The following is a 23,469-nucleotide window of genomic DNA, read 5'->3' on the forward strand; positions in this document are numbered from 1 at the left end:
TTAAGTAATCACTACTTAAATCGTTGATAAGTTCAATGAACCTGATCATTTTAAAACCATTGTTAAAACCAACAAAATTGACAGTGGAAATGGAGTTGATGTTTTTAAGTTATCACTCCTAATAATATATTCATGTTATCACCATGACTCATTCAGTTTCTCAGACCTAAACATTGTCACTTCTGTCACTTCAGTCTCTTATATTTTTAAGTTGACTTCACTCTATTGAAACACATTTTGACTGTTTAGGTTTACTATTTACCTCAAAATCAAAAATATTTTATTTGTATGATTCAAATAAAAAACTACTCAAAAGACAATTTCAATGCAGATTCCATTTATTTAAGAATTCCATTAGAATTCTAACAGAACAACATCCCCAGCAATGCGGTTAATACAGAAAATCAAAAAAATAACCTTTTACCACTTCAACAAAGGTAATAATACTCAAATAGCAAAATAATAGGCCAACATAAATAAAAGCGAAAAGCTCTATTGCTTGCTTGAGTATTAACATGCTGGCAGTACCAACCATGAGATTTGGAGAACAGACTGCTTACTCATCCATCATCAGCAATTTATTTTTAAGGCTAAGCAGCAGTCTAGGAGGTAACCGCTTCAGGTCTTCCAAACCCATTATAATTTTTTGAATGAAATTAAATGTGTAGGACAATTGCTTTGGATAATCGAGATTAAGTGCATAAATTAAACCAAATAGCAAAATTAACGTCTCTGTCAACTCTGCTATATCACACACAACAATATCTCCGTCAAGAACTATAGAATGGATAGCAGAACCAAACTTCACAAGGGAGTCTGTATCACCCGAGACAGTGGGAATAGCTACAGCTGCATCCGAGAAGTCTGGCAGGTCAATTTCTTCTGCCTGAAGAACATGACAGTAATTAGTTAATATAATATGAAATACCAGTGAATGAAAACTTCAGGTAAAATTCCTAAATATGACATTCTTGGTGAATTACTGTAGTATGATTTAATTGCTATTCTGGTGGCTAGGAAGATGGTTGTGGTTGTTGTCTTTTGGCTGCAAGGTAGTATCAGAGAGAGCTGAATAGAAATAGAGATATATAGAGAAGACAAAGTAAAAAAAGAAGAAAGTGAAAGAGGACACACAATTTAATCAAAAACTTACATTCCAGGTCTTACTTACATCTTACTTACATCCACAGGAAGATGGGAAGGGCCTGCAGAGTAATTTTCCTTCTGCTGTTGACATTGACATCTTCCTAGAAAGACAGAGGGATTGTGGGGTAATGGGAAGACAAATCAGCAGAATATTAATCCTATGCATAATAAGACTATTAAGACTATAGTACAGGTGACATGTAAATACAAGATTGACTCCTTCACGCTCCTGATATGCAACCTCCTGCTCTGTTTTTCTGTTTTTGAAATCGTGAGAGATGAATGTTCAGTGCATTAATAGACTGGAATGAGCAAATGCATGAGTGGTGTATGCATGGTAATGGGCTGACCCTTGGAAACTGACTGTGATTTAACTAATAATGGCAAAGTAACTGAGCCTGTGTCTCAGAAGAGGCATCACATGACCTGCATAGCCAACACATTTTGAAAATGCCACATAAAATAAGTCTAAGGTGTCATCCCTTCTTTGATACAAAAGCATCACTTAACCCTAGCCTTTGTGTATCCCTGTGGAGAGATGCAAAGGGATAACATTAGGCTAGGCTATTCTCATTGGTAAATAAATGCTTATGTAACAGGGTGGTACATAGGAAGGGCCAAGGGGCCAATCACAGTAGCCTGACTACGCCACCCTGAGGCCTAATGCATCGGGGAATCTTTAAGAGATCGTACCTTGAAACAGAGACAGCTCGTTCAGGTTCGAATATTACACAAAGGAGACATGAATTCCAGCAAAGCAAAAGATTTATTACTACACAGAGTTTGGGAAGTGGAGATCTGAGGGTGGCAGCTATGGAAGTCCACACAAATATCATGCAAACATCATAAAGGGTTCACCTGTTACACAGCAAAGCTATAAGCAGCACACCAGAAACACCACACGTGTGCTTAGACTAGACCTCCCTCAGAGCCACCTCCCTACTAAATAAACATAAAAGTTACAAACAAAAGGACAAGACAAGCAAAACAAAAACCAAACATAACAAATAACCAAAGCAAAACCAAGACAAGACAAGATGCTACCCCACCAGCATGACTGTGCTGCCTAAAAGAACAGAACACAGAAGATTAAACAATGAGAACACCACAATATACATAACATAAAACCACAAATGTTTATGGGGGGTAGGGATGGGTCGCTCGACACACAGTCCCGACACACGTCTCGAGCTTGCGAAACACTAGTGCTTCGAAACACCGCTTCGGAGCCTATCTTGAAATGAGGTTGTCACGTGACCTATTGAAACGAAGCTTCGTTACCTCACTGATACGTCATGCAGGTCTCAAAACACAGCACAGACTCACCCAAATAGGTAAACTGTTAATGCATTAAATAATTATATACATAATGTCTAACATAAGTCTGTGTATCCCCCATCTTCATGCTCTGGCCAGTATATATCAGGCTCTTACGGGCACATCTGTTCCACATGAATGTAACTTTAGCCAGTAGGCCTATGCTAGGCTATATGTAGCCTACATTAGTAGCCTAAACAACGTCAAGAATAGTGCCTATGAAGAAGCTTTTAGCTCGGTTGACTGCACGCTCGACTCCCGATCCGGGATGATAGCCTACTGTTCGCGGGTTCAAGTCCGACGGGTGCAGGCAGATACAAAAGTTCATATTTTTAAACTTACATTTTCCAAAGCTGGTGATGTCTTCCGTAAAAAGAGCCGATTAAGCGCCAGCACAGCAGAATAAATCATATTCTGAAATAAAAACATTTGTATTCGAGTATTCGTGCATTTCTGCAAATTCATGCATGTCTGTAATGTTGGTGTAGGGATTTTTATTGACCACCAGATGGCGTTGTGGAGTAGTGTGTCAAAAGCTTCGAAGCATCAAACCAGTTTGGCTGTAGAAGCGCCACTGTTTCAAAAGCCTCGCTTGGCACATCCCTAATGGGGAGACAGCATACCTGACGGTAGCACAGACAGGGGCTACACCAGTGGAGTCTACATTACTACTGGCTACTGCCCCTCTTAAGTAGCACTCCACTGGTGCCAGATTGATTAAATGCCTATGCCCCGCCCCCTTCATTAGTACTTGCAGGTGCTATGGGGAAATAGCAGCCAGAGAAGGTCTACCTGCTACAATCCACCCCCCCATTAATTGTCGTCGCCCCAACGACAAGCCAACCACAAACTGTCCCTGGTCTAAAACCAGGGAGCTAAGGCACAGAACAAAATTAAAACATGGTAACACCTTAATTGGGCATGTCAAAATCCCTTAACGGGGCACAGAAGACCTGGCCAGTGGACCCAACCCTGATACAGAGGGGACCCAGTGGACTAACAGGGCAACAGGTAAAATTACATATAAGGTCCCCAATATACAGAGCCCAAAAGCTAAAAACATTAAAACATGACTATTGGCATTAAAACCAAATACTTAGAGACCCGGCAGTCCGACCCCGCTATCCAGGACACAGTGGAGACCCGGCAGTCCGGCCGCCGCTATCCAGAACACGGGAGACCCAGCAGTCCGGCCGCCGCTATCCAGAACACAGGAGACCCGGTAGTCTGACTGCCGCTGTCCATAAGTCACATCCATGGCAACTGGTAGGCCAATGCCACACCAGTGGTCGCTAAGGAGGCTTCCTCCTGCAACTAAGTCCGCACAGGGTTGGTCCAGAGGAGGCACCAAAGACTTCCAGAAAGCCTGAGGATGGTAGGAGAGGTCCACAGGAAGGCTGGTCAGTAAAGCTCTCCAGATCCATAATCTCCTGGCCGGCTGCTGTCTTGCAGGGTTGCCAACTTTGGGTGTTTGGCTGGAGTGAGATTTTGTGAAGTCATAGTGCGTGTGCGTTAAATTTTTCCCTAAACCTAATTTTAAAAATGTCTGTCTCCTGACTTTTTTGCTAAATACTATGTGTTTTTTTTTTTTTTTAACCTAATAGAATGGAAAAGTTTCTTCAAAATGTACAATTAAATTATTGATTGCACTTGAAAACAAGACCAGTGTTTTAACCCCGTGGCATGGAAGGATTATGAGCCACTGGGCCCCTGGGCATGCACAGACATGAAAAGGGTCCCCCTGCCCAGCTGAAAATGGTAGTAGCTTAGTAGAAAAAATTGAAAAATGATGACTTCTGGCAAGTTTTGTGGAAAGAAATAGACAGATTGAGACTTATGAATGTGTGTATGAGTGTACATATGTATCAGGGATGGAAATAGCCTAAAATATTTTTTTCCACCTACCATTGTGGCTGGTGGATTCCAAAGTCTACCAGCCACTAGAGATACAGTATGAACATTTGATGAAAAATCATGACCAAAATGATCACGGTTATTGGTATTATTGCAATATGATTAAAATGTGCTGACTTTTTTTCTAAACCTACCATCAATGTTGGACAGAACTCATAATTGGCCTGCCCTTCATGCCCAGTATAACAAATCTAAAGGTCAACAGACTAGTGTCATAAAAGTGGTGTGGCTCCTTTAAGACCCATTCTGGAGCCATCCAACTTTATCTAACTCTATACTATCCTACATCATCTGATTTTAATATTATGTCTAGGCTATATTTAACATTTAACATTTATTTTCTATTTGGCCTGTTATGAAATTATGCATTGACCAATATAAGCACACTTTTTTAAGACACTTAAATACATGCATGCTTAGCATTTTGTGAAAACAAATCATTATGGCTACATCGACTCTTAGCCATGAGCTGTATATCCTCTGATTTTAATATTTACACATATGTAGGTATTTAAGCACAGCTCAGTTTTAAGACACTTTTGTGGAGACCATATAGAAATTTGCTACAATTTCAAAACCGGATTACTCTGGAACGACTTATTGTACAGGGGATTGCATTACACCTTTGTGTTCGGTAAGGTCTGCTGTTTATTCTGGTTTACGGTTTGTCATGTGTGGAACGAAAAGTTTGTGAAATATTCCTCCTATATGAATTGAAATGAGCGCAGAGCTATAGTAGCCGCCCTAATATGATTATTTCTTGAAAGTTAATTTTCTCGCGAACCGTTTATCGCAGCAAATAGCCGCTATACCTTATAAAAGATGAGAAAAAGTTATTTCATGTGATGTCTGTGAGGCTACTTCGCGAGTAGTTCCTAGAGAAGAATGGGCGGCCACACTTTATGTCGGTCTGCCTCATGTCTAAATAGCAGCGTGTTCCGTGAAGGTGTCGCGGACCGGATTAAACAGTCAGCGAATCAACAATCAGAGAAAACTGCGCTGAGAACGTTGTAGGCTGATATTAGAACTACCTGCTGTTGGTCTAGACATATATGCCTTAAACTCGTATCCTGTCATTTAGAAACAATGCTGTGGTCTAGTCTAGTCATCAACAAAAAATGAACGGATTGCAAAAAAAAAGAATGGATTTGGCGTGACATTTCTTGAGTGTGCGTGAGAGCGTGAGATTGGTGCTGAAATCGTGAGTGTCACGCCAGATGCGTGAGAGTTGGCAACCCTGGTCTTGTCTTAGAAATAAAAAACCAAAGAAACACAAAAACAATCCACCAACAAATGAACATACACTCTAAAAAATGCTGGGTTATTTTTTCAACCCAAACGCTGGGTTGAGGCTGTTGGGTCGTTTTGTTTGGTTGTTTTTACTCATATTGGGTCATTTCTGTAACCCAGCTTGCTGGGTTGATAGTTTATCACTGCTGGGTTGATAGTTTAGGGCTGTGCTCCCCCTGTCCCCCACCTGACGTGGAGTACACTACCCAGCACCAGGGTGACTTCAACACAGCTGCATAGTTATTTGAAGGTTGAGAGAAAAAAATCGGCAGGCAGGCATATTCTTTCAACCGTCCAGTCCAGCAGCTGTCAACATGCAGGGATTAAAGTGAAAAAAAATCGTTTGACTGAACTTTTTTCAGGCCATAAGTCATACGTTCTTCATATATACCTATAGAGATAGCACCCCTTTTGCGGTCGCGACCTATTGGTTTTTAATGTACAAAAAGATGCAAACAGCAAAGTAAAGGGAGTATTCGCCTTATTCACACGACGGCCATTGTTTAAACCAAAACGAGGCTACAGGGTACACTTACTATATAATTAATGCCACCTACAGGCAGTGTTGGGCAAGTTACTTCAAAATCGTCAAAGTAATTTGTTACATTATAATATTACTGTCTCTGAATTGTAAGGCATTACACTACTATTGTATTACTTTTAAGTTACTTTTACCAGAATATCTAGAAATATGGATTTGGAATTCTAAATGCAGTTTATTATGCTCAATGCAGCTCATTGCACTTCTAATGGAGGGCGATGTGGTATAACATAATGACTAAGCTAGGCTTAAGGCTAACAACAGTAGAATGCAATAGGCGCAGTGATGGCTCACGATGCAATACAAGGAACAATCATAGCCAGAATTTTGTTAAAACCAGACAAAAGGTCGAAGTCTGGTCAATTGTGATAGAAATGCTGTAACTTTAGGCTTAGGCCTACTCATTAAAATCAACAGAGAGCCCACTACCTGTATATTGTAACCCAAAACTTGTCAAGATAGGCTACACAGTGCCGCTGCTGGCCATTTTGGTGCCCTAACTGGTGAAATACAGTATTAACCCAAGTATGTCATCATATGGTCAACTATAAAGATGTAGGCTAATCTGCCTGTTCCCAGGGATGGGTAGTATTTCTGAAACATGTAATATGTAATTCAAATACAAAATAGTATTTTGTCATTTGTATTTTATTTGGTTGAAGGAAATGGCTCTGTATTTTGTATCAAAATACTTTATTGGTGTGTATTTTTGTATTTTAGAAATACTGCAAAATACTATATGTGAAACACACTAAAAAAAGTAGATACTACACACAGGTGTAATGAATAATTGGTAATTAGGCAACAATGGTTTATTTTTATCGCAATCAGCTAATGTGAGAACAGCTGTGTTCAAAGACACTAACAGCTTTTCAGTGACGGCTATTGTTGAAGCATCAGCTCTGGTCTGAAGCACTGGTGTGAAGTCGTACGCAAGTAAAGATGAGCAAGTTTACCTGTGCAAGTTCACATAAGGGCACCGACAAAGGCAACCATGTCCTATTGTCTCCATGCCAATCTTTAACAGAAAAAATGTCAGATATCTCAATGAACCACAATGACATCAATAGATGGTAAGGTGTTGAGTGTGTTTGAATTCCCTTCCTTGTAGCATCCATTTCTGCATTCTACAGTGGGGACAAGTTCACCTTGTTTAATTAAATAACAATTCTATTTCCTTATTAGCTGCATACTTGAGGTTGGAGATATTAAGGCATATCAAGTTTCTCACATACTGGAACTTCAAGATACATAGCCTTATGATTTTCTTATTCAGTTCTGCACTGGACTTGAATTACGAAATTCGGCACAGATACACAATTATGATTTTGGCCTATTGATTATAATGTGGTTAATTGTAAGCTATGTCAGTCGTTTTGGATAAGCATCAGCTAGTTGACTAAATGTAAATGTAAATTCTTGAATTATTCTTCTGATCACACTACATGAACTTGCATACGGTATACTATTTGGTATGACGGGCCAAATTGTATTGTTTTTTACTATATAGTTTTAATAGGCTAAATGTTTGGGATATTAAAAAGCTTTTTTTGCAGTGCTTTCATACTTCCTTGAAAAAAGTATTTTGAGTATTTTCTAAATACAAAAATACAGTATTTTATTTTGATACATAATATGGTTACTGTATTTTGTAGTTTATTTTGATACATTAAAAATGAGGGTATTAGGTATTTTATTTTGAAATACATTCTGATGTATTTTTGCCCATCCCTGCCTGTTCCCAGCATCAGAACACTTTGCGATGGTTAGCGTGTCGTAATTCAAGTCCAGTGCAGAACTGAATAAGAAAATCATAAGGCTATGTATCTTGAAGTTCCAGTATGTGAGAAACTTGATATGCCTTAATATCTCCAACCTCAAGTATGCAGCTAATAAGGAAATAGAATTGTTATTTAATTAAACAAGGTGAACTTGTCCCCACTGTAGAATGCAGAAATGGATGCTACAAGGAAGGGAATTCAAACACACTCAACACCTTACCATCTATTGATGTCATTGTGGTTCATTGAGATATCTGACATTTTTTCTGTTAAAGATTGGCATGGAGACAATAGGACATGGTTGCCTTTGTCGGTGCCCTTATGTGAACTTGCACAGGTAAACTTGCTCATCTTTACTTGCGTACGACTTCACACCAGTGCTTCAGACCAGAGCTGATGCTTCAACAATAGCCGTCACTGAAAAGCTGTTAGTGTCTTTGAACACAGCTGTTCTCACATTAGCTGATTGCGATAAAAATAAACCATTGTTGCCTAATTACCAATTATTCATTACACCTGTGTGTAGTATCTACTTTTTTTAGTGTGTTTCACATATAGTATTTTGCAGTATTTCTAAAATACAAAAATACACACCAATAAAGTATTTTGATACAAAATACAGAGCCATTTCCTTCAACCAAATAAAATACAAATGACAAAATACTATTTTGTATTTGAATTACATATTACATGTTTCAGAAATACTACCCATCCCTGGGAACAGGCAGATTAGCCTACATCTTTATAGTTGACCATATGATGACATACTTGGGTTAATACTGTATTTCACCAGTTAGGGCACCAAAATGGCCAGCAGCGGCACTGTGTAGCCTATCTTGACAAGTTTTGGGTTACAATATACAGGTAGTGGGCTCTCTGTTGATTTTAATGAGTAGGCCTAAGCCTAAAGTTACAGCATTTCTATCACAATTGACCAGACTTCGACCTTTTGTCTGCTTTTAACAAAATTCTGGCTATGATTGTTCCTTGTATTGCATCGTGAGCCATCACTGCGCCTATTGCATTCTACTGTTAGCCTTAAGCCTAGCTCAGTCATTATGTTATACCCCATCGCCCTCAATTAGAAGGAATGAGCTGCATTGAGCATAATAAACTGCATTTAGAATTCCAAATCCATATTTCTAGATATTTTGGTAAAAGTAACTTAAAAGTAATACAATAGTAGTGTAATGCCTTACAATTCAAAGACAGTAATATTATAATGTAACAAATTACTTTGAAATGACAGTAATAAGTAATACATAATACATTACGATTTTGAAGTAACTTGCCAAACACTGCCCCTGGCACTTTCATTTCTTTACACCATGGCTTGTTAGTTCTCCCCCATTTCCAACAGCTGCCCATCTCCATTTATTTTTTAGCTTTTGACACCTGCCTTCCTTTAGCAACAACGCATCCATGACAGCTAGTGGCCTTGCCAAATAGACGCAAATTACGCTAATATGCGAGGTTCTGGTAGGCATACTGGTTATGGTTTTGTGCTATAAATTAATAATATTTTATAGCAAAGTTTTAAGTTGACTATTTTGATTGCATGGTTATTTTTTGTCAACATACACTCACAACCTACTGTCGTTATAAGTGAGGCCTAAAGCAAAATAGGCTACAAGGCTGTCTGTGCGTCACAAACACGACTGACCCCCTTACTAAACAGTTCGCGATGAAGACAATATTATTATTATTTTATGTTAACACGCTGTCAAAACCTTCCGTTGCAAATTGTGAAAAACATTGTTGTACATGTCAGACGGGATAATACATTGCATACGGTTTATATTGCGTCGCTTTACACATAATGTTAGTTGCATTGATTAAAAACTGTAACAATAATAGTAGCCTACATGGGGTGGCATAGCAGGCTATCTGTTCAAGTCATAGGTGACACCCAAAATGAATGACCTCCCCTGACAAGAGTTCGCGATAGTAAGAAATTGTCTACATTGATGCACGGAAAGAACAGCCTAGGCCTACGCTTCTTCTCCGAATTCGCACATAGAGCTCACAATATCATATCCAAAAAAGTTAAACGGATTTGCCAACCTCATCAGCTGTCTCGATTGTGTCACTATAATCCAACTTTTAGACCGTTATTAGTCCTCCATATGTGTTCTTTTTTTTAAGCAAACGCCCCAGGCCAACGAGACAAGCGTGTAGCTACAACATAAACAAAGCGGAACTCATGGCTGAGGTAGGCTAGGCTATCTTCTTGAGCCGTCACTGATTGAGACACAGAAAGTTCTCAAGAACACTATTAGCAGCTAGGTCTTTAAACATTTATCATCACACACATTAATTCATCGGACCTAATATTTGTAGTTGCCTTAAAAAAAGGAAAAGAAAAGGTGATAGCCCCCCCCCCTCCTCCTATTTTTTTTTCTCATCGGATCTGCATCGATCTCAAATATGACATTTCTAAAATCAAATTGACGGAAATCCGTCCTACGACGGAGAACTTTAATCCTTGCAACATGCAATGGAAATCAGGTGATTTCGGAAGGTATGTGTCTGCTTTTATTTATTTATTTTTATCCAGACGGATTTTAAAAGTCCACCCAGAGACATACCCTTCGTGATATCAAGGAATATTCTGCCTGCCATTTCGTTCAGCTTCAAGCAGGTTAGCAGGTGTCATTCATTCCAGCTAATATAAGCTACTGTTAATGTTAAATCTACACAAAGACAGACTCATAAAACATATTTCTGTATTCACTGGGTAGGAACTGCTGAACAGAAACAAAACAAACTTTTACAACGAACTACAATTAGCATACCAGCAGCTGGTAGGTAACGTTAACGTTAGCAGACTTGGAAACTTTATGCTAATTAAATATGCTTCGTGGCTATAACGTTTGTCAACTAGCTAACACAGTCGAAGTAGTCTCTTCACAACACACGTAACTTACGATAATAATCATGCCAAACAACATCTTATTAAATCATTCAGGGTAGCCTCATATTATAGCCATGTAACTTACCGGGTGGTTCTTGGTGGTAACATTAACTTGGATTCACTAAGAATGTGTTAACATAGCTAGCTAACGTTAGCACTGCTGACTGTCAGCCTAATGTTAGGCTAACGTTAATGGTAATGTTACCTGCTAGTGTTATCAAGCTCATCTGACATAAACGCACGTTTTGTATTACCGGTATTATGTTTAAAACAACTCCATAATATAAGGTGGTCATGGTTTCCGAGTGTGTTGCACTAATAATTTGTCTCCTGGTGGATTTTTATGTCTGTCAACATCATTTACTGGTAATGGTTCATGCACGTCTTGATATAAAGTTTTGTAGGCTAACCGTGATTAAAATGCACTCTTTTTTTCTTTGATTGACAGGACTGACCCCCAAAACGGACTTTGGAATCTGCCTGCCTTCATGGAAGTATCACATGCATTTTATACTAGGCTATCTATTCAAAAATAAAGAAAACTATCAAATAAATAATTATGTTTAACTGTTTTATTTCATTGCATGGCTTTTGATGGACATTTAATATAGACTGTCTATATCAGGCCTAAAGCTGTTAACAGAAGGTGTGACTTTCAAGTAAGTAAATACAAACTTTGAGTTATTACAAGTTTGTACAAGCAGAGTATTTTAAAAATCAACCAGTAGTTTTGGGGGGATTTGGTTACATAACCCAAACGTTACGTAACTTTAACTAAACAGTTGTGTCAACATAACCCAACATATTGGTTAAATGTCAACCCAGTTGTTGGGTTAAATTTAGTAACCCAATTTGCTTGGTTAAGATAACCCAATGCTGTGTTGGACCACATTTTACTCAGCGGCTGGGTTGAAAACAACCCAGTTTGGGTTGTTTTCAACCCAGCATTTTTTAGAGTGTACCTGGAATTCATGTGTATTATGTGTCCTGCCGACTTACGCCAGAATGTAACAGGGTGGTACATAGGAAGGGCCAAGGGGCCAATCACAGTAGCCTGACTACGCCACCCTGAGGCCTAATGCATCAGGGAATCTTTAAGACAGGGGTGTCAAACATACGACCCGCGGCCAGCTAGATGGTTTAATCCGGCCCAGACTTGTAGAGAATAAATTTCTGACGATGTCAACAAAAAAAAATAATCTCTAGCCCATTCCTGTGAGGAGTTATGAATTTTCAAAGAAATAACCGAAATGCTCAATTCAGCCGCTAGGCGCAGCCAAAAAACAAAAAAAAAGTTCGGAGTTGACTGGTCCTGTGCTGTAAGTTTGGCTACATTGTCGGGAGAAAAGCAGGCGTTGCGACAAAATTCAGAGACAAAGTGGCGTGCAGCCTGCAAACGGAGGACAAGATGTTTGGGCATTTTATTGTATTTTGCACCAGGAAGTGTTGTGTTGTAAAACACTAAACTTGGATCATGTTAAAGTGTGGTTGTGCAAACTGTAAATTTAATCAGGTGGCGAGGTCTGACTCACCGTCAGTTTGACTGTTTTCTTAGTGATAATGGCATTCTGTCTGGCTTACCATACCACGCTGTAGTACGGTGGTTAAGCCGAGGTGCCGTACTCAAGCGTTTCTTTGAACTACGAGAGGAAATTGGACAGGCAGACCAGTAGCAATTTAAATGCCCGGAATGGGTGCAGGATCTGGCCTTTATGGTGGATAGCCTATTACACAGCACCGCCACCTAGCCTACAAAATTATTTGATCTGATGTAACCTAATCGTATCAGTTGATCGTATTGCTCATGCACTGCCAACTTATGTTTGTTAAATTCATTTTATTTTTCATACATTTGCACATTTACATTTTTAAGGCAGAATGTTAACTTTCTTCATAGCTCCCACTTGAGTTTAGTGTGGTGAGTTGGTTCAGGTGGTCAGATGTAAAAATGTAGGCCTATCCACTCAACTATAAAAATAAACCAGTTGTTTATGAGAGTGAAATGCATTTTATTTCAATTTCATTGGCCTCTCTGAATAAATGTGTAATAATCTAATATATCCCTTGTGATTATGTAGGCTACAAATGTAGGCTGAAGGGTAAAGCATAGCCTACTGAAAAAAACTAAGCTGGAGATTTGGAGTTGTCAAAGGATGTTTTGCAATTATTTCATTGGTCCGGTCCACTTGAGATCAGATGTATGTGGCCCCTGAACCAAAATGAGTTTGACACCCCTGGTTTATATGGTTTATACTAAATATCCATATTTATTCAGTTTGTCTGTAATATATTCACTGCATAATACACTGCATATATCTAATATTTTTCTTACTACTACTATGGTACTGCCACTACATTGCACATATCTGTACATGTTGTTTATATTAAATGGCCATATTTATTCTGCTCTTCTAAGGTTACTGCTAATACGCTGCACATACTTATATTTAATTTATACTACTCTAAACCACCTCCTGAAAACAACTGTACACTGTCTACACTGCACTATATCTTTTGTCTTTCTATGCACCAACTACTTTGTATATCACATTGCACTTTTCTGCTTTTTTGCACTTCTGGTTAGACACAAACTGCATTTTGTTGTCTCTGTACTTGGACTCTGCACAATGACAATAAAGTTGAATCTAATCTAATCTAATCACCTGCATTCGCCACTCTCCCATTTTCCCACTGTCTGGATGACTCGGTCCTCTTTTATGGAGTTTACCCAGTTTCATTATGTACTGCCACCTGTCTGTAGCATCTAAGTGTATCTAAGCAATTTTAGCAAGGTGGACTGGGAACATACAAAATTACATGCACCAGTTGTGCATACGGTCACCAGCATGACAGTAACCTGTCTCACTGAGCCTGTGAAGACACTCAGCCGTTTTAAAAATGTTTCTTAATTCCTCTTTATTTGATCTCTTCATTGGGGCTGGAACCTGTGAACTGTGAATAACACATGCTGGCCTTTTTGTCTTGTATTAATGAACTGTTACACTTACTTATGCCAAAAACCAATGTCTGTTTTTTAACGATCAGAAACAAACCTACAAACTTGCACTTTTCAATGTTTATGGAACTTTTCTAACAGATATTGAACCCATTTCCTTTACTTATTCCAAACCAATGTCTGTTTATCAAACTTTATTTTTGATGGCACTGAACTTAAATATGAAAACACTTGAAAATGTGTATGGAATTACAACTACATTTAACTCATTACAACTTGTATCAAACCAGTTTTTGTCAAACATTATGGATTATGTTCCCAGTTTTGATCTGGGATGTCATCACTTTATATGTTATACAGTATCAGAATATTCTATTACTGTTAAGCCACTATGAATATTAAAATACACACAACCATGTTTCCTGTATCAGCTCTTCTACTCTGAGTCAATTTACTCAGGTTTGTCACTCAACCACGTAGCCTACTTGGAATAGCCTACCCCTCAGGTGTCTGAATGGCTGATCTCACACTCGATCAGTAGGGGAAATGTGGGCAGGGGAAGTGGTTGAGCACTGCTCTTCCATGCCCACATCCACAGCTGAAGTGCCCTAGAGCAAGGCACCTAACCCCCTCACTGCTCCCCGAGCGCTGCTGTAGCAGGTAGCTCACTGCTCGGGGTTAGTGTGTGCTTCACCGTGTGTTCACTGTGTGCTGTGTGTGTTACTGTGTGTTCACTGTGTGCTGTGTGTGTTTCACTAATTAGTGTGTTTCACTTATTCACAGATTTGGATAAATGCAGACCAAATTTCCCTCACGTGATCAAAAGAGTGTATATATACTTATACAGAAAGGTTCCATAAATATTTAAATGAGATCAGCCATTCAGACACCTGAGGGGTAGGCTATTCCAAGTAGGCTACGTGGTTACGGGTGCAGAGAGACCTGTAACGCCTCCCTGAGGGGAGTGGGGTGAACAGTCTGTGGTTGGGGTGAGAACAGTCTTTGATGATGCTGCGCGCCTTACGCAAGCATCGCTTGCCCTGGATGGCCTCAATGGAGGGGAGTGAGGAACCGGTGATGCGTTGGGCAGTTTTTACACCCTCGGCAGTGCTTTCCGGTCATGGGCAGAGCAGTTGCCATACCAAAAAGGTGATGAAGGTGGAGCTCATAAATCAAATATTCAGTCACATTGTAGCAGATGCCCTGCAGTACTGCAATGTAGAGCTGCAACTTCCTCAGTTCCAGGGGTGTGAGGAGACCTTTCAGCTCATTTGTGGTAGTCCTTGAGCAAGGCAGTTGTTCTGGGGAGATATAAAATAAATAAATGAATAAAAAGGGATTGGAGATGCATCTTATTTTTGTTAGGGTGAATTACATGTGAATAATACAGTGTTGGGCAAGCTACTTTTGAATTGTAGTGAGCGAAACTATCAGTTACTCTGCCATGAAAAACACTACACAAAACTACCTCCCCAGTCAAATGTAGCAAGCTTAGTAACACAAACACAGCAGTAGGCTAGTTCACTACATAGGAAGCTACTTTAAATTGTGCTAATCTCACATGACAAAAGTGTAGCTTGTTTGGCCAAGCTACTTCATATAAAGAAGTTAAGCTATTAAAAAGTTACTTTATTCAGGAAATAGTGAAGCTACCACCAACACACTTATTACTAGCTAAGCTACAAGTAGCAACTGCCCGATAATACAGTATAGGCTACAGTCTGTGCCACTTGTGTAAAATTGGCCGGCCAATGTTATACTAGTAATATTTGATTAATTTCTACAATAGCATTCTTGTGTCAATTGTAATGTAAGTCAGTGTTATGGAATATGACTTATCAAGTCTCAGTTCATAGCCGGATGAACACCTACGATTTACATACAGTAATAACAAAGATCCTTGCTCCTTTTCAACTCTCTGGTAATATTGCATTCACAAAATACAACCAATAGTACGATAATGTTAAATCTTACTTGTGAAAAGTAATCCCCTGAGCCCTGTTTGCAATGGTCCGCCGATTTGAGCAGGAATATGCTGCACATTGCTCTGGCATCTTGTTTCTTCTGCTGCAACTATAGAGCTGCACAGTCCCACCCACAGCCAACGCGGTTAGGTGCCGGATGTAAGATTCCCATTAATTTGTCCCATTGACGTTTGGAAAAATCCGTATCTAAAGAGTTTTACAGCATGTCTTAGGCTAACCAGCTACGGCATAACTCATAAGCATACAACATATCATTTCGAGTGAAAAAACTAAGAGAAAATCCAAAAAAAGTCAAAGGTACAAGACTGTGTACATATTTTCATTTCCGAGCAAAGGAACTACTCATCCCATAAACCACCGCTCCTCACTGAATAATATATAAGCAATGCACGAACCGCGCGAAATCATTTCAAAACCGGCTACAGCACGCGAACCCTTTCCTCCAAACAGTGATTTTTATGTAGTGAATGTGCAGTTAATAGCAGTTATTTCAGGAGTAATCGTGTAAATAATAGTGTTTTGATATAGAATTTTATATTTATCATCGTGTATTTTATATCGTGTGTGTGAAAGCGGTTAACGTTAACGGCAGTGCTTCGTAACGTTACCAGACTCATCCTATGCGGTCATCACTGCTTAGTCGGGCTGATGCATGGACTGGTGCATGGTCTGCTCTTGGACCACCATATTCAGTTTATTAATTTGCCGTGAATTATTACACACAATGTTCATTAAATGCACAAAGTATTCCCAGGTTAATGATTGATCTGAATCATACAGTATGAAGGCTACAGTAGCCTAGCTAATGTTAACTAGCACTGCTAGCAGCATTAACGTTACCCATAGATATATACACTAGATGTCGCCTTCTGCTTCTCAGCATGCGTCAACACCGCCGCCATCTTGGAACAGGGATCTGAAGCGCTAAACTAGTTCTCCTGTATTGTCAGCGTTACCTATTTAGCGACGTTTGGCCATCCCCAGCGATAGAAAACCTTTTTAGCGATTAGCGACAAATTTGGGAACTTCTCACAATGATGGCAGATCGGCTTCTTTGTTGTTGAAACGTAAGAAAATCACCTTTCTCATGGCTTTGTCATTTATGAATTCAGCTACATAGTTTGCCCATGGCACTGACCCATGATTATAAAAGTAAAGACTGGCGTAGCCTATGTAGTAGCAGAGTAAAATGTTCTACAGATCTACAGCAACTTCTGGTGAGATTACAACTTACATGAGTAAACGAGACGAGGGGTATGTGGCCTCAACCAGAGCCTGTCTACGAAGAGCCTGTTTACTTTCATTGTATCGAACCTGGTTGCAGTTTACTCATTGTTCCTCTAGGGGCCGCCGCTAACTAGTGCAGAATGAATGGGAGTCTATGGGGCTAGACGGGTAAAATGTATCTTTATTATCGTCTTAAGCTTAGTTTTCTCTAGACTCAGCCATAAATACATGCCTGTCAGTTGGAACAACCCAAAAAACTAGATAATTGCTTGAGATTGACGATTTATGGTGATTTTATTTTCGCTAGATCTTTGCCCAGATTGACGCTAATGCATGGCGTCTTGATTGACGCATTCGTTCCAATGAACAGCAGTAGTCAAGGCGACATCTAGTGTATATTCATGGGTTTCATCAGGTCCCTTTCCACAGGTGTATAAAATCAAGCACCTTGATTATCAATGCAGACTGCATGGTGCTTGATTAATACACCTGTGGAAAGGGACCTGATGAAACCCATCAATATCTATGAACGTTACCAACCACCCTGCTTAACTCACCACAACTTTGTAGGTCTTGTCCCTCATGCTGCTGACCCTTACAAAACCCACAAACTGACTCTCGGACACACAACAGTCTTGTGACCCGATTTAAAGTGGCTTTCACCCCTTTGGACACTCACTAAAACATAATATATTTCATACCTGTGTTGCAGCATGTAGGCTAATGTTAGCTGCATTATGTAATGACATACAATGTCGGAAATGCTAAAGGTTAGCCTGTTGGCTAGTGCTAGCCTACCCTACCTGAAAAGTTTGAGTGTTTAAACTAACATTTACAGTGGTCTATTTGATAGTGTATTGGCCCTGACTAAGTTCGTGTGATGTATAAACCCCAATCCTTGTTGATACAAGTACCAATATTCGTCAAGAAAGTTTTTAATCACATTAAGATTTTCGCCATAGGCAGTAAAAAACTCCGCCATGTTTGTCAATATTTTTCCACTGAGAAAGTTTCAAACTATGACCATAACGGCCTTTCCACCAATCAGAGGCATCACTGTGGGATTGTGGGATTGTTCAGGATTGTGGGTAATGAAGTACTTATCCAAGAGATCGCGAATAAAATGTATTTCTCTCAAAACAAGGTTAGTGCCCACGAACTCTCCGACATTGTATGTCATTACATAATGCAGCTAACATTAGCCTACATGCTGCAACACAGGTATGAAATATATTATGTTTTAGTGAGTGTCCAAAGGGGTGAAAGCCACTTTAAATCGGGTCACATTATTGACTGTTGTGTGTCCGAGAGTCAGTTTGTGGGTTTTGTAAGGGTCAGCAGCATGAGTGACAAGACCTACAAAGTTGTGGTGAGTTAAGCAGGGTGGTTGGTAACGTTAATGCTGCTAGCAGTGCTAGTTAACATTAGCTAGGCTACTGTAGCCTTCATACTGTATGATTCATATCAATCATTAACCTAGGAATACTTTGTGCATTTAATGAACATTTTGTGTAATAATTCACAGCAAATTAATAAACTGAATATGGTGGTCCAAGAGCAGACCATGCACCAGTCCATGCATCAGCCCGACTGAGCAGTGATGACAGCATAGGACGAGTCAGGTAACGTTACGAAGCACTGCCATTAACGTTAACCGCTTTCACACACACACACACACACACGATATAAAATACACGATGATAAATATAAAATTCAATATCAAAACACTATTATTTACACGATTACTCCTGAAATAACTGCTATTAACTGCACATTCACTATATAAAAATCACTGTTTGGAGGAAAGGGTTCGCGTGCTGTAGCCGGTTTTGAAATGATTTCGCGCGGTTCGTGCATTGCTTATATATTATTCAGTGAGGAGCGGTGGTTTATGGGATGAGTAGTTCCTTTGCTCGAAATGAAAATATGTACACAGTCTTGTACCTTTGACTTTTTTTGGATTTTCTGGTAGCTTTTCTGGTAGCTGGTTAGCCTAAGACATTCTGTAAAACTCTTTAGATACGGATTTTTCCAAACGTCAATGGGACAAATGAATGGGAATCTTACATCCGGCACCTAACCGCGTTTTGGCTGTGGGCGGGACTGTGCAGCTCTATTGCAGCAAATCACCCAGACGTCATTTTTTTACTTCTGACGTCAGACGCAAAGTTTTTGCGCGTGGCACACGTAAAAATATGACGTCTGACGCTCAGACGTCTATTTTTTTTACTCCTGAAGAGGTAAAAAATCTACACGTGGAGGCGTCCTTTTGACAGACGTTATGCCTTGAACGGCTTGCTATACGAACCGGGGCTTCATCTGGCACGCCCCTTTCTGCTCGACACAAGCTCCAAAGCCTCGCTTCATTGGGCACATCACTATCAAGAGGATACTTACCTGAGGGAATCAAGATTATGATGTCACCATTTAAGAGACATTGTTTAAGTTTTGACTGTTGAAGATCAACATTATCCTTAGTTACACATTTTAATTTGTAAAACCTTTTCTGTTAATTCCCAAGAACTTTATTAAAATCCTTCATTGTATTCTAACCTTGTGTCCTTGCACTACTTGAACTGTCCTGCTGAGAACCCGTGTAGCCTCATGAAATCACACCTCCTAGTAGTTTTTCTATTTAGGATGAATCACCCCTGAGCCTCTTCACTTTGGGTTTTTCATCTCAGGACTACTGCTACCAAATAGCCCTGACTCCCTGAGATTTCTTTAATTATTTTTTATTTATTTATTTTTATTTTACTCACCGAACGTTTGCCTTTTTGCTTGATCACTGGTTCTCGCACCGACGTCTCAGGAGAATTCCCTTTCAGTAGGATGCCGTCACCGGGGGTCAGAAGATCAGCCCTCTCGCTTTGCCGTCTCAGACAACCAAGGGCTTTCAAGATTCCAAGGTCCCAGACCTCACCGTGTACGGTTTTTCAGGAAGCTGGTTCTGACCCCAGATGTTGGGATCCGGGGACCTCTCGCAATTCTGTTAGGTTAGTCAATTCGGAATCAAGAAGATGAGACAGGAGCCGGTGATCAAAATCATTCAATTATATTGAATCTTTGCAAAGTCTGAGGATGGTACAACACAGCTGGTTGAAACAAAGACATTCTAGTGCTTATATACTTCAGTGGCTATATTCAAGCATAACTACACCCATAGTCATACAACTCAAGCGTGACTACTCAGTCACTTAATGAAATGTTGGTGGTTTGTTACCTTACTTGTTGTGAGCAGATCTCTCATATATTAGAATCTCAGGCTTCTCTGAGCATATCTTATTCTAGGGCTAGAGCCTGAATCACCAGGGGAAAAACGGTAAGATGGGCTGTAGCAACCTAACAGCCCTGGTCTGCCTGTAGGTCTCTGGTTTACCCGTTGCTGCGTGTTCAGCTCCCTTACAGGTGTTTCCAGAGGCCCATCCCCAGAACCAGGACTGAAAGATCACCCCCCTCCATTTTGTTCCAGAGGAAAAACAAACACTTAGGACTGTAGAAATTATTAAATGACAATTCAATGGCACATAATTTTCCAAAACTGACATATCTAACAAGAATATCAAACAAGGGCATTACATGTCTCGCATTGACAGGAAAACAAAATAAAATAATTAAGGCATGTTGACACAAACCAAAACAAAATGTGTGCCACTCTTAAGAGAAGTAACTCTTGACTGAATTTTGTGTTATGCTATCAACATCAAAACATAATTTTTAAAAGAGAAGTTAAGACTCCTGACAAGCAACACCTTCAAATTGGTCAAACTTAGATATTTAACTTCATAATTCAAGTGTAATAAATGTCTTTTCTCTTCTCCACTCTCTCTACACTGGCTCCCTGACCTTTCAAGTGCAACACACACAGTCAGAGAAGACCTGGGGCCTGTACTACGAAGGGAGCTTAACCTACCCAGGTGTAACCCAGGGTTACTTTGTTAAACCAGGGTTGACAAAACCTGGTTATCTTAAGTGGTGTTAATCGGTACTACGACGCTGATTATGAAGTTGATTTGTTCAATGATGACGCGATCACCTTATTTTACGGATGAGGAATGCACAATTATTATGACAAGTTATGAGGAATTAAAACCCACTCTACGACAAAAATCAAATACGTCGGCAGTGAGCAAAGCAAGGCTGTTGGGAACGTATTACAGATCGGGTAGCTTAAATGCCTAAAAGTAAAGTTTTATTCCCACATGTTCTTCAAATATGTGTTACGGAGGATTAGTAGCTTACGGAATGTCTGAAATGAGTTGAAATAATTAAATAGCCTAATTTGAGTTCATAGAAAGGCCTACAGATGCAACCCAATTCAGAAGTGGGCATATAGATTACAGTAATAAGGATAATTGAATGTTTAAGTAGCCCCCATTGACTGATTTAGTGTAGCCTATGCCTAATCCTGTGAACATTTCAGATGCAACACCATTGCCAAACGCACATGGCAGCAGGTGAAAATGAAACACAAAAACATTATTCAGAATAGTAGGTTTATATAGTTAAAGCTTGCATTAATATTTCTTAATTATGAAAACATGTAGGCCTAGCTTATAGCCTTCACTTGGCCTCTGTTTTACAGCTAACAAGAAACAGGTGTCTTCGAACACTACTGTAGGAGGAAAGGCACCAGAGTGTTTTACAGTAGCAGAGGAGTTGGCCATCGCAAATAATAGTGGAAGGCCGATTATGGAGGGGGTTGAGGGAGGCATTCGGTCGGATTCTGGTGCTGTGGAAATGTGTAGCCTTTATGTGCAGGCAAGGGCGTAGGTTTGGTCTCAGCTTTGGTGGGGACATCCAATGTCCCCCCCCCCCCCCCGGCTGAAAAGTTAACTTTTACTGACAAGAGTCAGACTGTCAATAGACAATAGCCTCTTTCATTATTTATAGTTCTCTAAAGTTAAACTAGCATCTCCGACTGGAGAGAAATATGTGCAGACGAAAACAATTGTTTAAACGTAAATAAATGTTTGACCAATAGATGCCAATTTTGTTTCTCAGATAACAGAAGCTAAGCATATCTTAAATTTGCCCAGATTATATAGTCATATATATCTAAATTATATTTGTATTTCTTTATTAATGCTTAACTGTAATTGGAATTCTTTTGCTGTAAGATACCAGTGCCTTAATGGCGATTTCCTTTGTTATTTCAGACTGTTGGCAATACAGAATATCACAATACAGAAGTGAATCTACGCCATCTCATTATATTGTACAGCAATGCTGCTGACTCCAACTGAATTGACAATTTGACATAGGCTAATAATTAGAACCTCACCTGAAGCCCTGATGCTGTTTCCTCAACCTGCCATCCATCTGTAGTGGTTTGATGCTGTCTTTCCTGCATACAAAGTGGTTCATTCATTTTGTAGCCTATCCTTTGGCTAGCGAGTTTAACCCTCCTACTACACTCCTATATTGTATATGATAGTGTTATTTGGATATTATTTATCAAATAATGATTCATTATATTTGAATAACCAACAGTGTTAACTTATTCACATTGCCAACACGTTTTTACAGCATGTGTCATAACAATGCAATGACAGTCCTTCAAACGAATTTGGGTCTCCCTTTTATTTCTCTGCATTGTGTAGGTTACACTCAGAAATACATAACATAAACAGAATAGAAACGTAAAATGTCCAGATCCAATGTTTATTGTGACTTCCAAGATTCCAACTTAAGGTAGGCTAATTAACATTCAGTGACTTGGTAATAGCATCTATTGTGATAGCGCGACTTCTATGCGACCAGCACACCCCTAATCAATACTCCTGACCTTGGTTGAAAGATTACAGAAGCTAGGTTTATCTTTAACAATATCCTGGGTAACATATGCTATCACCAGTTAATACTATTTTTCCACATAATAGAATCTGCATAATTTGAAAGCCTGGTCACTACCACTGCTAGCTTGTGTGGCTGGTTATTTTGCTTAGCCTACTTACACTCTGCTTTATGAAAAAGCTTCGTATGTCCCCTTTCTTCTTCTTGGGTGGCATAGCTGATCTACAATCCACAAAAAGGGGTTTGTATGTATGCTGAAGGGAAAAGGGAATATCAAAATGTTCCACTCTGGCCTTTTATGGGGTAGGCCTATGTATACGGCATTTCAGAATGTTTGTAAACAATAGGCTCCAAGATCCTTCCGGGTGGCAGAACGCAAGCGGCTTCCACTGACCTTGCATTGATCAACATCAATGTTTTAACTAAGTTTTAACTAAGTTGAAACAATAACGAAAACGTGTTGTGTTTGGGGTTGTGCCGCCAGATATACAGTAAAGTGTAGGGTTTTTATCGATGTCCTTCAGAAAGAAAAAAAAAATATCCAGCGGAACCTGTGGTCGAAGTTTAAAGCTAGTGGACGTCGTCAAAAGTAATGCTGCAGA

General features: G+C 39.6%; 2 long non-coding RNA genes across 2 annotated transcripts; both read right to left on the bottom strand.

Annotated features, from left to right (window-relative positions):
- Positions 1-289: 289 nt before the first annotated feature.
- Positions 290-23,127, bottom strand: LOC143104140 (uncharacterized). Its single transcript, XR_012983010.1, has 3 exons — positions 19,834-23,127; positions 1,172-1,247; positions 290-886 (listed from the first exon to the last, which is right to left on the bottom strand). It is a non-coding gene; the product is annotated as an uncharacterized LOC143104140 (long non-coding RNA).
- On the bottom strand, positions 14,039-15,924 carry LOC143104141 (uncharacterized). Its single transcript, XR_012983011.1, has 2 exons — positions 15,834-15,924; positions 14,039-15,160 (listed from the first exon to the last, which is right to left on the bottom strand). It is a non-coding gene; the product is annotated as an uncharacterized LOC143104141 (long non-coding RNA).
- Positions 23,128-23,469: the final 342 nt, after the last annotated feature.

Source organism: Alosa pseudoharengus, unplaced genomic scaffold (assembly GCF_046254945.1).
Source record: "Alosa pseudoharengus isolate Yale_2024_CS ecotype anadromous, Long Island Sound unplaced genomic scaffold, YU_APseudo_1.1 YU_APseudo_1.1_scf_5, whole genome shotgun sequence".
Lineage (NCBI taxonomy): Eukaryota > Metazoa > Chordata > Actinopteri > Clupeiformes > Clupeidae > Alosa > Alosa pseudoharengus.